Below are 20,754 nucleotides of genomic sequence, written 5' to 3'. Positions count from 1 at the left end.
CGTCCTCGTGCCATGAAGGCTGGTGGCAGTGCCTTATCGCCTGGAGCAGAGCAGAGGGTGATAGGGAAAGCTGGGGGAAGTGTCCTTGGGGAGATAAAGGAAGCACCATGGTGGCAGGGCCAGAAAAGCTGTGGCTGGAGAAGAGGAGGCATTGCTGGCCTCTGGCCACCACTGAGGCATGGGAAGGGAGATGAGGCCCAGCGTGGTTTGGCAGAGCCACGTGGGCCTAGGATGAGCTGGGAAAGGCACATGACTGCTATCACCCTCGTTGCTGATGGGGACCAGCCCGAGGTGGCAGGACCTTGCTGGGGCTGCAGCCTTTTCCAGGCCTTCAGGGTCAGGAAAAACAGGCAGAAAAAAGGGAGGCTCGTTTTTCTGGGGAGGTGTTTTTGTCCAGCACTTTTTGCAGTGGTGCTGGCCCAGTGTAGTACAACTGGGAGCAGACCATTGGACAGTTTTTACTCTGCACAACCGTTCCCGGGGCCTTTCGAGGCCAGACTGCTGTGGGTGTAGATGTGACGGGCACAGGCCTATCCTCACTGGTGGCAGCAGAGGTTTGCTCGGGTCGGGCAGGCAGGACCCCCCTCCTCCTGCCACTACAGCCAGTGTCCTCCCAGCTCTCCGCCATCATTGTGCAACCCACAGCTGCTCCTGGCACCTCCTCACCACCCTTCTTGCAGAAGATGGGGCACACCCCGACCCCTCTTGCCCCAGCCCCGCTGCAAATGCATTCCCCCCGCAAATCAGCAAATTGCGTTATTTTAACCCAAGCTCTGGCTCCTCCAGCCGGCGTGGCGCGCAGCAGCACTGAGGCCGGCTGACAGAACTGGGGGGCTCAGGCAGGCCGGGAATGCAGGGCCGGGGCGGGGGTGCAAGGCCGGGCGGGGGGTGGGAGTGGTGCAGCCCCAGCGATTTTGTCCGGAGCGATGCCGGGCCCCGGGGGGCGGCTGTTTGCCGCGGCGCGGGCAGCGCTCTCCCCCCTCAGCCGTCCGAGGGGAAGGAGCTCTCGGGAAGGTGTTTCTGAGGGTGGGGGCCGGCACCCGCTGTGTTCGTTTCCTCCTTCCTGTCCCGCGGGGACCGGAGGGGTCCCGGCGGCACCTTCCAGCTGGCGGCTTCCCCCGGGGTAGCCGCCACCCCGGCTGGGGGGTGGGTAGAGGCGATCCTCTGCCCTGAGGAAAGAAAGCCTGCTCGCGGCTGTGGGCAGAGCGCTTCCCGGACAGCCTGGCATCGGGGCGAGGGCTCATTGTCACTGCTCCGTTTCGTTTGAGTTGCTCTTGGCAGTGCCGCTATATCAGGCTTGAGCTGATAACCTAAAGACGGGAGCCAGGCTTCAAATAAAGAAATTAAAAACCCCCAACAAAACAGCGCGAAACTGCTTTGATCACGTTTCGCTTATGCTTTTTTTTTTTTTTTTTAAATCCTTCCTTTTGTGCCAAAAATAACGTTGCAAAATGTATGGCGGAAACAAACCTGCCTTGATTTCTGATAGACTAGATGACTTAATAGGGCAGTGCTGTTTCTTGTAGCACAGGCAGTTTTAAAAATTCCTGGAACCACAGAGATTATGAAACTCTCAAGTTTATTCCCTTGCTTGTGTTTCTAAAGGCTGCCAAGCTGGATACTAAGGATTCTTTGACGTGGTCTTGAGAACATTCCTCCCAAGGCATAATCATTTGTTTTAAAATTTTTTTTTTTAGCTCTGGAAGATTTACCATTTGAACCTCAAAGGCTGCAAAATGCTTTCTAAGTGGTCACTTAGAAATATCCCCCTTTTACCACATGGTCGGTCCTGTGTCAGTTTAGAATAACAATTTATCACCAGTTGAAATATATTGTATTTATATACCTGTTTGTCAGTAGTGAACAAATTAAAAATATCAAGATTTTTCAGGTCATTTCAGGTGCTACATGGTTTTACTGAGTTACAGAAACAACTCAAAGCTACATTTTGCTCTTCAGTTCATGTGCTGAATTTCTAGTTCTGGCAGTGATGAAAAACCCTGGTGTTTTACTTGTGAACCGATCGGCTTAGCTCTGGAAGTCTGTCATGGTCCTTGTCAGCCCGTGTCAACCTAAACATATTTTAGAGTAGAATTGCTATTTAAAATAATCTATTGCCATTAGTCCGGAGTCCAAAAGATCATTCAGGAACTTGCTGGTTTGATTAACAGCAGTTGGAGTTTGTTCAAGCATAGACGTAGTTTCATTATATAGTACAATACAACCTTTACTCTGTATAGCGTCATTCAAACAAATTGTATGGCAAAATGCACGACTGAATTACATTTAAAATGCTCCATTGAATCAAGTACAATTGCAGAGATAAATGGGGAGAAAAATTGTAAGAACGGGAGAAATGTTTTCAGCTGAGGTTTTAAATTAACAGCCTGTTAGTATATTTGCATTGGTAGCATTAGTGTTTTACGCTGTTTCTAGGGTATATGCTAGCAAAAATCAGAAGCAAGCTGAAATTTTCCCAGGCAAATTTCCAGTTTGTAGGCAATTTTTAATAGCAATAATAATAGTCATTTAAAAAAACAACTCCCTTTGAATTGAATTGTTACTCCTTGTCATGTTTGATTCCTGATACAGGTTGAATTGAAAGTTAATAGACCCTTCCTAAAATCCCTAGAAATATTTATCCTAGACTCTTTTTTTTAACTTCCAGGGGAATGTTATTGAAAAAACAGAAACCTCAGTGTGGTGTTTACTGGTAAACGCTGCTTTACTGTACTCTGAGGGAAAACATTGAAAGGAATGTTTTATTTCCTTTAAAAATACAGAAGTATATTATTTTTGTGCCTAAAATCAAAGGGGAACAAGCCATTCAAACACAACGTTTAACTGATGCTTATTGAAAAAGCACAGAGGTTTATTTGCTCACATCATACCTGTTATTTGCAGTTCAGCTTAATAAAATAATGCTTCAGTTAAAAACTGATAGATGGGTGCTTAGCTTGCAGCATGAGCTGTTATCTGGGGATGGCCCCAGGCTGGCTGCAGAGTAGGTTTGTGGTACTCCAGGACAAACTGAGATGATCTGCAACCTTTGAATCCTACAGAATTTGTAGATACCGACTCACAAGGAGGTGCAGGAAGAAGGGCTGACTGCAGCTCTTCCCTGGAAATCTTGGGCAAGAGGCAGCAGCGGGGTCATTCAGTTGCCCTCAGCGAACCCAGTCTTTTGTAGGAATTTGAGATGAGGGAGTGCTGTGGGATCTGGGTGGTTCTGTACCATGCAACCTGCCGTTGCTTGGCCACTGGTGAAAATTCTACAGAGGTCTGTAATGACCCGAAGTAATGTTACCATGTAGAAGCTGCTTGGCCTGGAGAAGGAGGATTAATGGTCTCCAGCCAGGCTGCAGTGGAAAGTTGTCATAGGAACTGGCTTGCTGTTTGGCAGGGCTGTGCCTTGTCTTCACTCCTTTGAAAGAACACCTCAGTAACTAATCACCTCAGGATAAGAAGTACTCGTATGCCATCCAGCGTAACCCCATGAAGAGAGCAAGGCACTTCAGCTCTACCCCGAGGGAAACCGAGGACAGCACTGTACGTCAGCAGAGGACAGCTCGAATGATGTACCTTGGGATGAGTTCGCAGTGCGTGCTCTACACCGTGTCCTTGCCTCGGGGTGGCTCACCAGCGCTGGGTGTCCTGATATAGAACAGCTGTGGCTCTTCTAGCAGCGAGAATAATAGGACAGAAAACTGAACAGAATGTGCCCGGGAGTGGAAGCCTTGTCTTGCTCTCCGGGTTGTGTTTGGGATGAGGTATGTTACTGAGCCAGCGCATGGGAATTCTTCACTTATTGTATGTACTGCATCTACTTTAAAAATTTTATTTATAGTGTCAGCAGCACAAATATGATTTGAAATTATATTTGAAATGGCCGTGATCTGAGTCTTCAAAAGCTGGCTATTCTGTGATGAAGCATATCTTAGTCTTCAAGTATCTTCAAAGTGCACATTCATATAAATATTTCCTATTGAAAAATGTCTGGTTTGTGCTACTAAAGAAATTATTGTTATGTGTCATGGTTATGATGCTTGTAGCGATGAGCTGTATTTTGCTTTTTAATGGTTATGACTCCTTGTTTGGAATGGTTCCTAAAACCTTGGACTGTGTACTCTACATAGAGAGCATGTATAACATGAGTCTGCTTTCTTAATACAACCAGAGAGAATCCAGCATGTACAATAAATAGAACTTAATGTACGGTAAATAGACCTTAAGCAACATCTGGAAAGAATTGCATAGGTATTTAAGGTAGCCACTGTAAGCAATTGATAACCTAAACCTGCTTACATAAGTGTAGTCATTAAGTCTCATGCATGTGGTTGTAGGGCTGAAAAGGTGCTTGGGAGATCTGCCTGTATGAAGCCATATTAGGAGAAATATTTTTTTTTTATGACAGCATGAGATCAGGAAGGGAGCCTGAGTAATTCAGCATAAAAAAACCACAGCAGTCTCTGTCGAATCTTAACTACTACCTGAGTGTGTAACAGTGTGTGCACTTTCCGATAAGGTCAAAACCAGATTTGCTCTTACTACCTGGACAGTTGGGTCCCCAAATGAAGGAGTAGTTAATGGCTGTGTGCCAGCCCTCTCAGTCCTACCACCTTCTCAAGTCTGGTACAGGATGATAGAGGTGAAACTTGTTGCTTGCTGGTGACCTTAGCTTATCATCCTCTGGACATGAATACCTGCCGCAGCATTTACCAGCACAGCCAGACCTTTTTCGGTAGTTTCATTAGAGATAACTTCTGACTAAACTGGGGAGGTTGGAAACCCCACTGTGATTACTGCGTGTTACCTTCTCTTAACACATAAACAAGAAAACAAGTGGGTTCTTACCCTGTTGCATCATACCAGCTAAAACTTATTTAAATTCTGCAAAGGTGTGAGCCAATTAAATGTGGAGAGCAGGAGTTACAGTAATACCTACAGAAATGGTGCTGGGACATGAACAACCTGTTGGTTTCTCTTTTGAAATTAAAGGATGTGTGGGCAGAGCTTCTGTAGGTGGATGGAAGAAGAAGGGGAGGCCCAAGGAGATGTGATTCTTTTGAGATTTCAAGGTGGCTCCAAAATGAAGTAAGTTAGTTGAAACAGATGTATGGGAGCAATGTACTGTGGTACTGCTTGTGTGTACCCATCCTGTAAATAAGAAGACAATTGTGGTCTCCAAAACTAACTTTCCATCTCTTTTCACCACAAGTGACTTATTTAAAAGCAAAGGTTCCTTCAAGTCATTACACTGTCCAAATTTAGCTTAATTTAGTTATATTCACAGCTCCCAGCTGCCTTCCTGATATTTTCAAACAAAGACTTACTATTTTGTCTATATGCTTATTACAAGATTATCATTTAACCTGGTTTGGCACAACTTGCTCAGAGGAAAGGGTAAAACAGATTTCCTGTACAGGGTTCTGCAGGAGGCTCTGAAGTAGGGTGGTTTTCCACTGTTTACTTAGGAACAGGCCTTTGGATTAGCTGGCTTTCACCCAGGCCTTGTAGTTCTCCCTGTTAACATTGGCATAATACATAAAACACTTAAGATACATTCTTGCTAGATTTTCAGGAAGCAACTTCTCACTGAACCCTTCAGGAAGGTACATTTGCCCTAAATACTTTCCGACTGGGGTGGTCTGGTTTTGGGAGTTGTGGCGGCGGGGTCTGGATTGTGGGACCTCCTGTGCGAGTTGCCCCTTTTTTGTGTGAGCTGCTGCCTTTCCCCTGGCAGCAGCTGCTGCCTGCACTGCTGTGGTAGCAACAGCTGCATCCCAGCTGTGTATGCTGGGTTCAGGAGGAAGTGTTTAGCTGTTCAGGCAGTGTTTGCTGCTGAAATCAGTACTCTTTATCTCTTTTAGAGAATGGTAGCCGTGGGTGGGAATCAACTCATACTTTACTGCCTGTACCATGCTCCTCTGGGCATTTGCATCAAATGTAGTGCATCTGGCTGTGGTGTATAACAAGAGAAACTTTCTAGTCAGCTTCTAAAGTAATCTAGAAAGGAAGGTAAATTTGAAAGATTGAAGGCTGATGGTTTAGCATAAAAGCATACCAAAATCTGTAGACCAGCTGAATTCAGCTGGTGTTTGGGTTGATTCAGCTGGTGATGAGTTGCACATACGCATGCATGGCAGATAATTAGGAACATGGGGTCAGAGAAGAGCATGTGAATGTTCTGCCCTCAGAAGCTCAAAGGGATGCTGAGTGAGATTTATGCTAGTGCTTTGTAATCATAACACAGCAATTACTAATAATAACATCTAAGAGCAAGTGCTAGTAGAAGTCAGGCTGTTTAGGTAATTTGGGAAGTCAATAAATAGGAACCAGTTGCCATTCAAAAGAAATCATCTTTTTAGATGTTGATTTCATTTGCTTTCTCCATCCGAGACACCTTTTTCTTCCTGCCAAAGGAAGAGCTGAACATGTTTCCAAAGGTATTTCAAATGTTTCTTTCTGATCTTTTCGAGCCACCTTTTTGGCTATTACAAAGCAATTCCATTTTAAGACTATGAAAAGACATATGAGGCCTTTGAAGTCACAAGAAAGTGCTGCAAAATTTGGTCCTGAGTGTCCTGGTTAAATTCTGTCCTTTTTAGCACCCCATGCAGTATTCGCGGAGACCTTTTAAGAGTAGATACCTGTAACAGCTGCATAATTGCTTCTTTTTCATCGCTTGTTCAGTTCCACTTTTATGTTATTTCTGTGTGCTCTTAGGGCGGGATGAGAAAAAGCTGATCAGTTGAACATAAATTGCGGGTGCTCTGAGCAGCAGTCAGCTTGAGGCTGACCCTGGAAACTGCTCTTCCAGTTCAGTTCCTGTAGCTTTCCTGTCACTGAATACAAGTGGATGAGTGAAGCTGGAAAGAGGAATAGAAGCAAGCCAGACTGGTAAATCATCTGTTAGTTCTGCTGTCTGGAAACTGAGGCAGGAGTCAGATTTCATTTTCCGCTTCATGTTGCGAGCATCAGTCAGTGCACCAGTGATGTTTAAGGGCAGGTCAGCAAGGCAGTGCCTGTTTTGAGTCTTTTGGTGTTTTGGGATGCTACATTTCCACATCACTTTCCTTTGTTAAAAAAAGGAAAATGAAACAATGCCTAAAGGCAAGTACAAACATGTGAATAGGGTATCTCTGAAGGGAGGAGTGGTCAGCAGACCTTTTCCGCTTGTAATCAAAAGCATGGCTGCAGCTGACAGGGCTGGGTAGAGCTCTGCTAGGGAAAAATGATCAAAATGAGCATTTGCTACCTAAAGTGGTTCAGGTAAGTAGACACAAACCCCCTTTTCTCTATTCTTCAGAATGCTTGCTCGACCCGAAAGTGTTGCTGCTAAGCAGTGGCTAGCATACCAGATGATCTTCTTCCAAGTCCTTTTTAGTTAGTAATATGAATTCAGCCTCTAGAAGGCATTGGCTTGCCTGTACCATTAACCACGTGGTGACTGCAGACATCCTGAGCAGAATGGGTCTCGCATGTGTTTTGGTTTTTATTAGTATCCTCCTTACAGTGGTGTTAAAATGGGATGATTTTATAGAGAGTATGTTAAAAAATGTCATTGCTGCAATCATCAGCAGATGTGTATTATATTTTATGAGCAAATTTTACACAAATTGGAAAGAGTTTTACCTGCTGTGATCTGAGATGAAATATCCATTTGTAGCCTTCAGGAATTTGGGAACTATTTCACTTCTGATGCAGAGAAATATTGCTATAGCGTTTCTAAGAGTTTGTTAAAAACACATTTGTAATCTAACCTTTCCTGTTTGTTTTCTTTTTTTATGTGATAATAGATTGGGTAGGTTCTTAACCTCTTGTTTTACATGTATTTTAACTTGTCTTGCAATATTGCATTGGCAGTTTTATGAGTCAAGGCCAAAAAACTCTACTTGCTAAACTTGAGCAATCAGGAGGGAATGGATGATGGAAAACTAACTGTTTTACTCATCTACCACTCATTCTTCTTCACAGACATGTGGTGAGTAGATATTAACAAAGATGGTAATAAAAAGCACTTTTCAGTTCTCATAAATCGATGTGTGCTGTTGGGGTCAAGTACAAATATTGGAAAGGTTAGGACATGTGGAGAACTGTTTTCCCATGTTGTGATGCAGAGCCAGGCTGGGATTTTTTTCAATTGCTGTTTTAAAAGCAATTAGAAGGAGGCATTTCTGTGGCTGCACAGGATGCTTTGTGCTGGCTGGGCATGTGGTCAGGTTTTTTTTAGTGGCTACAGTAGGTCAGGTAACATGCTGAAAAAGAAGTCCTCAGTGAGTCAGGGCTGTCATACTTCTCTGCTTGGGAGAAGCATTTTTAAAGGTGTCTCAGAACCCAGAGGATTCAAGCTGTTTGCTCATCTGCAGCAGGAGCACCAGTCCATGCTATTGAATGAGTCATCAAGTCTACACTGACGAGAGACTTGAGGTTCTCTGAAGAGGAGTCCTGGCCAGAGGGATGGTTCAGAATTGGGAACTCTCAGCTCCGGTTTTGGGATAACAGGGACCTGCTGACGATGTCTTCTTAGTTGTTTGCTAATGTTCTCTCACCCTTCAGGCTGACAGGTTTCTTCCAGGTTACAGCTGATGGAGTATGTCTGTCTCTTCATCTGTGTTCCGTCTGAGCACCGTCTATGCTGAGACAAGTACAGAGAGAGCACTATGTGTGTCCTGCTCCTGCCAGAGAACAGACTCCTATGTCAGCAGGATTGATCTAACATATTTAAAAACAGTGAGCTGAAGGGACCGTGGAAAGATGACTTTGTTTCCTCAATGAACTTGGTGGTTTGTGTTTTGCTCAAACAGGGTAGTAAAACATTTCTGAAGAAAAGAAGTTGATATGGTTGGAAACGGGTATAATGTAGGCCGTTGGTATGACTTGATAAAGCTGAGACAGTTAGGTTATCAGAGAGAAGCCAGAGACTTAGCAAAAGCTCTAAGTCATCACAGATGTTCAGTTATTTTACTGATGAATTAAGTTACATACGTTGCCTAAGAAATGCTATATGAATTAGCAGTCTTTTGGAAGACCACGGGAATACTGCAGAGAAAATACTCATAAAATTAATTTACCTGTAGAGTTTCCTGCAGTGATGCCTCAGTACTACACATCTGACAAGATTAAATGAGATTTGGGGGCTGATAACATCTAGGTGGGGACATTATTGTGCCCTAAGGACAGATTTGTAATTTCATTTGTAATCAGGCAGACTATAATTGCTGTGTTTGCCTCTGATTAAAAAACAGGTCAGAAAAGGAATGAATTGTGCTTTTTATGCAGAGGGGAACTTCACACCATAAGAGTGCTTCAGAACACCTACAGACTTCACATTCCCTGTTTTTTCATCTTTGTGCTTGCTCAGTTGGTAGGTCTGTGTAGCTTGCTTCTCATCAGCAAGGAGCTGCTGTGTGGGACTACTTGCTAAGAACAGAGTGCAGGAAAGGGTTTGGGTATGCACCTTTCTGATCTCCATGATGAGTGGTAAGTCCATGTCCAACTTCTGGTTTGGGGAGAAAGAGGATTTCTGTGTGGCTTAGGTGAGGGATACCTGTGGTTACTGAACTAGGAGGAACACAGAGAAGGAGGGAGTTGTACTTCTGGCCTTTGTGAGCATTTCAGGAGAGCGTTAAGAGCCATCCCAGAAGCAACTTTGATGGGCTGAACCTGGATGCAGAAGGCCCTTGTTCTCACCTGAAAGGTTAGATCAGCCTCACAAAAAGGCTTCTTGGAAGAGAAATGGGTAACCATACAAAAGTAGGAAGCCAGTGAAATCTGTAGTAGGTTAGTATGTGTCTGGAACCATGTATGTTAGGGTAACTGGGAATCAAGATCTTCTTTACTGAATGTTTTCTTCATTTATCTTCACAGTGTCCTTTATAGCTGAGGAGTATAATTTTTTTTAATCGTGTTTGTGCTTTGTGGACAAACGCCAAGTTGAAAATTGCCGAGTTTTGCATTTGAAGTCTGTGGCCTTGCTGGGTATTAAGGCTTTCTCTCCCATGTCTGGCCTAGTTCCACAGTCCTCAGTTCACCCTTCTTTTGGAAAGATGGGTTTATTTGTCAGTGATCTGCCTGTTATTGGTAAGATCTCAGAAGGAAGAGAGACCAAGTTAGGATATGATTATTGGGTAAGTTTTTGCCGTAAAGAAGGTGGGAGGAGAAGGGAATGGCACTGGAAAAGTAAACTCTTAGCAGGAAAAAAAAAAAGTTCTCACTGGTTTTGACAGAGCAGCTCTCAGAATTACGAGGTCATCTGCAGTTCTGGATCTCAGTATTTACTTTCAGTAACTTTTTTTATGAAGGAGGAGCCAGTGTTCCTCAGTTTGAGTATGCCAGCTTCTTTACTCAGCAGCATGTCCCTTGGCAAGTGTTATGTCCAGAGCTCTGGGACTCACGCTGACTAGCCAGCTGGCTATCCGCACCGGGGCTAAGGAGGGACCGCATTCAGCCAAGGCGGGAGGGAGATGTGAAGTCATGTTTCCAGCCTGCAGAGATGGCTCAGCTGTCACATCTCTTTATGTAGCCCATAAACATGTAGAGAGGGCCCATCCAGCATGGAGGAGGGTTCAAGTGTCTCTAAAAAGTCATTCTTCCTTTTACTTTCAAAGGTTAGAAAAAAGCCAGAATAAGCTTTCAGTATCTTTGCTTTTTCTGTAAAATATTAATGAAGCAGAGATGTGATCTTAAGAGACAAGAGGTTTTTTACCAGTAAGCACAGTCAGCAAGGAAAACCAGCAAACATGTCCTACCTCACCTTCAGTGTTTAGAAGATAAAGAGGACTTCTGGCAGTTTACGTTACCCAAGCTGACCCAGTTGCATGCTTTCAGAATGACTTGTTACTGATCGGAGTTGTGCATCTCAAATACTTTTGTCGGTCGCTACCACACTTCTGGAAAGGTCCCTTAAGTCTGCATTTGCTTCCTGAAACACAGTGGAATCTAATGAAAAGCGTCGTTGTTTTGGAACACCATGATCTGCTGCCAAAAGATCTACTATTGTATAATCCTTAATAGCAGGTTAGAGTGGCAGTTGTTCCTTGGTTTGAAGTCGGTATGTGGAAGGATGGCTTTCCAGTTTCTTTCTCCGGGGATGGCACGTCTCATCTTGTTCTCTCTCTTCAGAAACTGTAACTCTTTGGGAACTGTTTAGCTGTCCTGAACTGGTAATAGATCCTCACACAGGTTTGAACACCAAGAGTGATACTTAGAGGTAACGAGTTGAAGGGGGACAGAAGAAACTGCCAGTCTCCTTTGAGAAGGGAGAACAATGCTCTGGTGACTGAGTAGCCAGGGGTTATATTTGTCAGTTCTTGCCAGCAAATGTATTTGTTGCTGAAGGTGCTTCAGGTTGTTCTGATGTATAACAACGGAGTTGGAATAGAAAAGTGAATCTTGTCTTTCCTTTCTGATCTGCAGAAGTCAGTGTGTTCACTTCCTTGCTGACATTCCTGCCTTTTGTGCAGTTTACGTTAACTTGCAGCTTGGCTAGCATGCTGTCATGCTTCATCTTTTTACCAATGATATTAGTATTTGCAGATAGCAGTCAAACATTGAATTCCTGTTGTGGTGGGCATTTGCATCAAAACTTACATCCTGGTTTTCAGCTAAAGCAAATACATAGGAACTCTTAAATTATTTTCTTTAGGGTGGACTGTATCAGAGCAGGGGGGATCAAATTCACCTCTAGTTTTTAATCTTTCAAGACCCTGTGAATGAGAGCAATTGGTTACAGGAAAAACAGTGAGTAAAATATTTGAATTACCTTATGAGTTTCTTACTGGAATTTAACAGCTGGAAACAAAAAGCAGTGAGAAAAACATTTTCTTAGCCAGGTCCATGCTTGCTATTGGCAGGTACTCAGTTGGACAGCAGTTTGGGAAACTCTGCAGCAGAGATTGCTACAGGCTGCTGAAGACTTTTTCCCAAGAAAACGAGTTTCCCAGGGCCATTAGGGTGCACAGTTCATACTGTGGTGTCAACATAGGGTGTTGGCTCAGAAGAGCCTTTGTTTTGTCCATTTACCTTCTCTCCAGGTGAGACCTCTCTTTGGAGGTTTCTTTACAATATTGCTTGGGCCTCAACCTCTTATTCACTGATACATTGATTTATAAGGTGAGGAAGTGTCACCCTGAGACATGATACCAGTTTGACTGCCCTGCTGTGTAGCTCAGACTGAGTTTTCTGCAGTTTGACTCTATGAAAAAAGACTGACTTAAACGTCATCCCCTCTTCATTTAGAGCCCTCTGGTGATGGAAAAACTACTTCAGAAATTTGTTGTTACATAATTAACTGCCCTCTCTGTTAATATTTTTTATGTGGATTTATTTAATTTCCAGTCATGGGCTCTTGTTCTGTCACTGCTAGACTTGAGAGCCCTCCACGCTGCTTTCCTGTGCGTAAATGCTTCTAGACTATTTTAAAATCACCTGCAGAGCCACTCTCTGTAAATTGGCAATCTTCCACTCCAGCTTTACTCACTTTCACAGCTTTATTAGTTCCTCAATATAATCAGTATTGTTCTTGAATAGGGACAGCTGACTGAAAACAGTTTTCCAGCAGTGTTTGTAGCAGTAACAGGCAGGCACATGGAGTCCTGCTTGGTAGTTTTGTACATTCAAGGATTGTATCTGACCTGCAGTTGCAGCATTTCTTGAGAGCTCATGTTGGCTGATTCTTCTCTGTGGCATAGTTCTTGCTCTTCTATATCAAGTCTCACATTCCTTAAGTATGGTCGTCCTCCTTTTTTTTCTAGTGGTGGAATGATACAGGGCACGCTAGACTTAGGGAAGTGGAGAACTAGCATTACCTCTAATAAACTGTCTACGAGGTGGTATTTTTGGAAACAACAAAAATGGTAATTATGCAGGAAATATTGAGAAGCACGAGCTATATGAAAGCTAGAAAATGTGCTAATTAGAATTTGTGATTCCCATTTCAAGGTTGTAAACTCAGTTACAGATAAATGAGGAGAATGGATGGTTTCATGGTACTCAGAGAGTCAGATCTGAGGTTTGTTCCTTACAGAGTTGCACTGCGGATTTAATAGTTTTCCGAATTCCTTTCTAACTATCCATAAAATTGATGATAATTAAATAGTGTTTAAAATATTTTAAATAACTAGTGCTTTTTGGAGTTCCTGAATGAATAGAACTCCTTGAGAAGAAATGGATGATCACCCAAAGAAACTCCAAATTTACCTGTCTGTGTGTTTTTGTGTGTCTAATGCATTTGTGTCCTGGATTGTTACTGGACCTCCAGGCATTCTGCAGCCAACCTGTGGATATGGTTGTCAGTAGAAACAGTTTGATAAAAAAAAATCCATGTCAAATAAGCAGGTTTTTGTTAAATATAATTTACAATATATTTGATGTATAGACATTACTTTAGCATCTGGCTTTATGACAGAGATAAAAGTCAACCTGAAATTAAATGCCATAATAAGCCACAGGAGTACCATTCTCCCTTCTTATACTTTACCCATCCAGAAATAACCCGTGAGTTACCTTCTATCAGTCAGACCGTTGTCAAATAAATGTATCACTGGGAGTGACTGAAGGCACCCTCTTGGAAAAAGCAGTTTCATTGATGTCAGCACTGTGGTGGTACCCAAGAGAAATAACTACCTGCTTCTTGCGGGAGGACTCAGAGCCAGCTTTGGGAGATTGCAAGCTTTGAGGTGGGAGGGTTAAGACAATCTGTGTAGTGAGGAGAGTATCTAATGTAATCTAACGTAATCCAGTGGGTCTTTGTATACAGCAAGTGGGATCTGCTGTGAGCTTGATACATGTATCTGTGAGTAACTGTAACAGGTTCTTAACAGCAGATCTCTACCACTTTAATACCCTGGAATGGGCCTACATAATTATCCTGCTTAAAGCCAGTCTCAAGTATTAATTATCATGAGCTGAGAGTACACTTTGAAGTGTCTCTTGGAAGTAATTAAATATTCTGATAGGAAGAGCATATTTTGTCCTTCCTGTCATCATGAACCTGAAGCCTTGCTGTCAAGAGAAGCAGCCACCCAGAAGTCGAAGTTCTTCAAATGAAGAACTTAATTATAGGCACAAGGAGGAAACAAAAAGTCAGTTTTCTGGTTTAGGTCATTTACAAGCTTCACTGCTTATATTTGGAAACCGGGCTTTCCAGTGTTGCCAGAGGTCTCAAGTCATGGACATACTAATTTCCAAAAGCATCACTAATTGAAAACACCTTTTGGAGACAATTTACTGTTGGCTATTAAACAGATGCATTGGTAGTAAAATAGAGTGGTTTGAATTGTCCTCCCAGAGCTGTGGGGGAGAGGAGAGGAACTGTGTAAACGAACAGCTGGTATGTAAGACTGCAATTCAGAATAAGATCCGAGTGTCATTGGTGTCCGTGCAATGTCTGTGGCTTGGAGTGAGTCAGAAGCCTACTGCTTTGGGGCTTGTTCATGCATAAGTACAGGTAGTTATCAGTCTTCAAGAATTTATAGACATGATCTAGATACCTAGTGTAACTGATACCTTGACCAAGACTGATTATATATTTGTCTTCTAATTTGTCATTAACTGAATCCGGTGTTGTCATTTGCAGTGCATTTCTTAGGTTTGCCATTAGGTAAAGCTGATGTAGCCTAAAATATATGCAACTGATTATTTTAAGATTCCTGGGGAGACTTTATCAGACTGGATGTTCATCTCTCTGTATTGTTTAACATTCTTGTTGGTAGCAAATTGAATGGGATATGCTTTATTATCATTGAGGAATTAACAGACTATCATCCTTTTTTTAAAATGCAAACTAGAGACATTTCTTGAAGAATTCTACCCCTTCTGCATTATTCTTCATCTCTGTTCAGTAGTGCCTCTGCTCTCTTGTGAGGATTTCTTTTTAGAAAATCTCCTTTTTATTGTCCTTAGCTCTCCAAAAGTGGGACCTCCACCAAATTTTGCAAGTTGGTTTATCACAAGACTTTTCTTCTTTTTTATCTTCTACTGGTAGGAGCTCAAGGAGTATTTTGTCGGTATTCCTGGATTCTGTCATCATACTGTCTTCTGTTCATCTGGTACCTGTAGTTCTGAGTTATCAGGAACATTAAAATGTGGACTGGGGAGTCCTCCACCCATTTTCTCTGCAGCATGAGCAGACCGTGAACAGAGATTTCGGTATTTAGCTCACATGAATAGTTCTGGTCTTCAGAAATGCCACTTAACAGGTTTGTTTGGTTTTTTTTTTTCTCAATAGTTGGCATCTTTAGTTCTAGAAATTCTGTGTCACCTTGCCTTCTAGCACTCCATTGATATTTTTGCCTCTTGTATGTCACATTCCTTCAGTGAGTTTGTGACCCACAAGATTCATGGAGTGTTTGAGGGATTTTCCCTTCTCGACACTGCTAGTGGGGCCTCTGGCTGCTCAGCTAGTCCCCAGCTGAATTGAATCACCCCTGGGCTGAGATGGGAGCCTGCACAGAAAGGACTGTTCCAGCCATCAGAGGGCCAGGCTGGCACGTTAGGGAAAGGGGAGTAACTATTGGTATTTATATGTGAACTGATTCATTGCCTTTGCAAAGAGCTTCTGTGTGGGCATGGTGGGTGGGGTCACGCATAGTGCCTGAGTGGTGATGTTGAAGAGGAGACTGAAATGGTTGTGAAACAAACAAGTAAATAGTTTGGAAGTGTGGGTGCAACATGGGAGAGCCAGGAGTCAATGCAGGGTTTGAATAGGGAGCAGAAGTCAGGCATATTTAGGAATGTGTAGAGATTTGAGCTTGCTAAGGATGTATCAATCTAGGTATTACTACTGTGCAGTTTCAAGCAGGGCATGTAGATCAAGACATGCTTATATTTACAAAGCTGGCAACGTTAAGCACGAAATTATATTTAATATACTTTTTAGCTGACCTGTCAGTGTTTGCCAGCTGACTAACTATTGAAATTTGAATTTGTGTTAAAATATGCTGCGCAAGGAAGATGCAATGAATCTCTGTGATTCATCTTGACAGTGGCAGGAACAGAGACTGGTTTTTAACACAGGGACTGAGGAATTAGGACTTCTGTATTTGATTCCCACTAGCTCTGTGTTATTACCTTTCCTGTGCCTCACTATCCTTAGCTGACAAAACAGGGACAGCACCTTTTGCTGCCCCTAAATGTATTATGTGAACCAGAGTTTGTGAAGTGCTTAGTGATCACAGGTGTAAGAACTGCCCTTCTGGGTGAGGGCCAGAAGCCTGCCCAGCCCCTGATCGCACAGTGGCAGTAGGAGATGCTGTTGAAGGGGATGTCACAGTCCTGGCCACTTTCTGCAGTCCATCCCATGATGTCAGATGCTCCAGAGTATATGATGCTAACCCGAGTGGATTTCACCTCCTCTGATGCTAGCTGTCCCAAGTGTCTAGCCTAAACTAGGTGCAAGCTACTTCTGCCCTCAGAGGAGGGAGAGGGATGCTCCTGGAAAGTGAGTCACTTTTCTTAACAAACCCTTACATGGACAGTACTCTTAGCTTCAGGAAAAACTGCTTTTCTCCTCCCCAGCCCTGTTTGTGAGGCCATGCCATGACCTGGACTAGGAATTTGATATGAATCTTGAACAAGCCAACCTCAATCCTGCTCCCTTTGTTTTTTTCCATTTCTCAGGATTTTAACATAGTTCATTCCTCCCTTGCTGAGACCCCACAAGGACCCTTGAGATGGAGCAGCGTTGCAGTGGGGAGCCAGGAACTGTGCTAGGCTTGGCAAGGGCACCACAAGACTTGTTTTTACACCTACAGCCTCCGATGAGACACAGACCTTTTAAGTAGCTAACGTTAGGTGTGATGATTTTTCTCTCTGTTCACTTTCCACTGTGCGTGTACATGTGTGGGTCGTACTGACAAGGTATTAATGATACTTGAAGCAGAACGTGTGAGAAGAAGCAGATGTAGTGCATGGCAAATTAGCATGAGTACGCTTTTGTTTTCTGCTATATAAGCTCTCAGAGAATATCGTGGAAGAAGTGGGATTGTCTCTGCTATTTTGTTCATCTCTACATTTTAGTATGTGTGCCTCTGATTTGGCATTGCTTCACCAAAGTGTTAAACTCAGAAAAAAACCAAAAAACAGGAAGTGCATTTAACCTGAATACATCAAGTATTATCAGGTGCAGAAATTTCTAACTTTGTTGACCAAAAAAGATAAGGAAAACAATAGTAAAACTTGACGGGGAATGCTTCTGGACATGTTATTTTATATGTATGAGTACCTGAAAAAAAATACACTTGGATAATACTTGAAATCACCCAAAATCTGACAAAAGAAACAAATGGACATTTCAAAATATGTGCTAAATATCTCATGTTCTTTTGGACCAAAGCATATGTGTTGGATAGGAGCTCTGTAACAGAGCTTTGAAGCTGAGATTTTAAATACTTTTTCAAAATTAACCCTGTATCATAAATACTATCAGGTGCTTGGTTAAGACTGCACTAGCAAGGAGCATGTTTGCAGTAAATTATGGGGAGGTGTTCTGACATGCTTTATCTATGTAAAGATTTCTATTTTTATGTGAAGCTATTTACAGATTGTTGATTTAAAAAATAGATTTGTAACTAAAGAAAGATGCATCGTATTTCAGTTGCTCAGAATTGAGAATCTTGCCTGGCTGGCTGCCTGCTCTCTTAGATGTTTATTCCAGTGGCTAACAAGTGTATGGAGTGCTTCAGTGCTTACTTTTCTCTCTCTATTTGGCAGAAGGAATTTATATTCAGGGATCAGGTCCCATGTCTCTTAACCACGCAGGTAGGCTGATTTTTACAGCTTTGAAGCATCAGAATAATTTAATTGAAGTCCATGAAACTTCTTGTGTGAGAAGACTTTTGGGTAGGGAACATCCATCACAATATCTTGTCGTTTGTTACTGTTTTATTTCAGAGCAGACAAGCTATTGTCACCATGCCAGTGGAGCCTGCTAAGCTGTAAAGTGCCTTTGAGTTCATCCAATACAAAACTTCAGCATAAGATTAATTATGCTGTGTGAACATTAAAAGAAAGATTTTAATGAATAAATCGGGGCAAAGCCTGAAGGAAGAGGCAGTATCTTTTATTAGAGCAACCGACAGAGTTTGAAAACTTAGACAAGTTTATATGCCTAAGAGCTTGTCTATTTTTTCCAGCCATACCAGTTGGTCTAATAAAAGATATTGCCTCTGTCTACAAACCTTGTCCTGCATGTGAACTCTGTTCATCACAGCTACAGCAAAATACTGCTGGATCATTAAAATAATTCAGGCCTTTCTTGCTTAACTATGCAAACTCGGATTTTTGTGGTTTCCTGAAGTCTCAGCTTTTTGAATCCCAGCACACACGAAATGATGCTGTCTGGTTTCTTCCACTGTAGAAGAGGGTTTCATCACATAGAAGCTCAAACTGCTTCACTGATGCCTAATTTTAGAAGGGATGATATTAAAGGTAGCCTGCTAAAATTCTTCTGCCATCTGGATTTTAGGGTATTTTGTAGGATACTACTGGTGAACTATCAGATGTCTGGCATGGATGGCCGTTGGGAGCAGTCCTATCCTAGTACCTGTGTCAGCATCTCTGATGTGGTGTGCTGGTGATGAGAAGCAGATGAAGTGGAAAGAAGAGGCTGGCAGAACTGAAAGTCTCTGGCTTTGGCTGTGGGTGTAAATCTTTGAATCTTGCTGTGTGTCTGGCTGGGTAAGCAGACACATAGCAAGGGCTCTATAGCCCTTCTAAATGGCAGGAAGCTTGCATTTGGACTTGTTTCAGCTGGAAGACCTAAACCCAGAGCTGTCTCTGGGTCGTAAGACCAGCCATGCAACATTTTTTTCAGAGCTATTTAACATGCCTTTTAGAGGCCTTAAATGTATATGTCTTTTGGATCTGTAACTTAGTAGCTTTAAAAAATAGCTCCAGGTAAGACCAAGGTGGTGATGATCTGGACCATCTTGAAATATCCATGGGGCAGATGCTTTTCCACCCTCTGGGGACACAAGCCCTTTCTGTAGTTTCCAGTCTTGGAGTCGTACCAGATCCCTCACTGTGCTGCATGTCTCTTGGCTGCTGACCTGGAGTCTGTCACTCTTGCATGGGCACTGCTCCTCTCCCAAGGACTGCAGCAGCCCTTGCTGCCCAGAGGAGCGTAGCTGCAGGCAGTGCCCTGCCTTTGAAGTGGAACAGAGATGTTTAGTTCTATGCCCTGTGCCGCCTTCCATCTGCCTTTGGGCACAGCTTAAATAGCTGGTAATTATTTATAAGCCTTTGGTGGCTAGGGCTTGGGCTATTTTAAAAGCTGCTTCTTCCTGCATGCCCTGTTGTGGAAGTTGTGGCTGGCTGGAATGGCCCGTCGCCCTCTCGCTGCGGTGACCTCCTCTCCTGGGTGTGTTGCAGGGAATTTGGGGGGGAGAACTCTCAGCTCTGGCATGTGGTCCCTTGGGCTGCCTGCCAGGGCCTAAATTTGGTGACCTTTAGGATGTGGTAGAAGATGCATTTGTAAACCTTGGTGGGAGACAAACAGAGAATGCTGGGGGAGGGAGGAACATATTTTCTATAGACAAGCTGTTTGCCGTCTGTTTGATTGTTATGACCGACAACTAGTAGGTAAATAGACTAGAAAATGCTGTGACAATTGCAACTGTTGCTCTTTATTAAAATTTAAAACTAAAAAATTTGCAGATTTCCTCTAAGAGAGCAAGCACGTGTGTGTCGCCGCCAAAAGCGCTGTGACTTCTCATGCTGGTTTGGACACTCACTCTACTCTTTGCTTTGCTGAAATCATATAGCTTCCCTTCTGTAAAATGAGGGCAGTCATATTTTAAAGGTGTCTAGAAATGGTTGCTCTGTCATTACCCATGTAGCTTGTGGCTGGTTTTGTTTCTTTTAAGGAAGAGCAAACAAGCCAAGCCCTGTGGTCCAGCAGTTGTGTGGGTTACACATGAATGTGGTTTCATGTTATACCTAATTTGGAATAACTGTAGGATGTGTCTCCCACGCTGTTCTTTGCACCAGCTCTAAGGGTAGAGTTGTGGCAGGTTGAGCTGGGTTCAGCGTGCTGACCAGTGGAGAACTACTCACTTTTTGTTTGCTTTTGGTCAGTTAGTTTTGATGGGTGAGGACTTGGGCTGGTGGGCTGAACTGACTCACCATGGGGCTAGTTCATTATCCCTCCTGGTGCCAGGACGCAGCAGGACGTGCGTCTGGCTGGAGGAGGGGGCAAACAGGATTGCCCCAGTGTCCTTATAACACAATTGGGAAAGGTACCCCTGTTTTCTCACTGCAGGACCTTCCTGACAAGAAGAACTGTCCAGTGGTTTGGTTTTGACAAGCAGTACTTGTGAAGGGGTGCAAATGTCTGTGAAGATCTGCTGGCGAATGCTTGCATTGTTAGTGTTACAGGTTTGCAGTGCATTCTTGCTCTGAATGTAGCTGATCTGCAGAGGACAAAAGATCATCTTTCTACTTTCCTTCCAATTGGTTCTGCTAATTTACCATCAGTTCCAAGCTTTGTCTTTGCTTAGAGATCAAATGGCCAGGGACAAGGCTCTTTATTTTTACCGTGTGGTAAAAGCGGCAAGGTCAGTCCCACTGGGGTTTGTAGGGTTTACCCTGTGTAATTTATCTTGTGTATAAAGGCTAAGTATTCCGTCACTTACAGCTAATGCATATTAGTAATTCTAGGGTCAAAAAATACCCCTTTTCATCAATGAAAATAAGGTCTCTGTTTCTAAATGCATTTTCACCACAATGGATAGGAATGTTTTTACAGTTCCAGCC

General features: G+C 43.1%; 1 protein-coding gene across 2 annotated transcripts in view; it reads left to right on the top strand.

Annotated features, from left to right (window-relative positions):
- Positions 1-2,666: 2,666 nt before the first annotated feature.
- The window catches only part of NT5C2 (5'-nucleotidase, cytosolic II), a 59,764-nt gene continuing 41,676 nt past the window's right edge, over positions 2,667-20,754 (top strand). The window contains exon 1 of one of the 2 annotated variants that reach the window (XM_026851249.1): positions 2,667-2,713. The gene's annotated coding sequence lies outside the window, so the exon portion shown is untranslated. Of the gene's footprint in view, positions 2,714-11,076; positions 11,166-20,754 lie in introns of those variants that run through there. The other variant, XM_026851250.1, reaches the window with a different exon arrangement.

This window comes from Athene cunicularia (genome assembly GCF_003259725.1).
Source record: "Athene cunicularia isolate RWA chromosome 6 unlocalized genomic scaffold, athCun1 chr6_part1, whole genome shotgun sequence".
Taxonomy (NCBI): Eukaryota; Metazoa; Chordata; class Aves; order Strigiformes; family Strigidae; genus Athene; species Athene cunicularia.
This window is presented reverse-complemented; position numbering and strand designations above follow the sequence as displayed.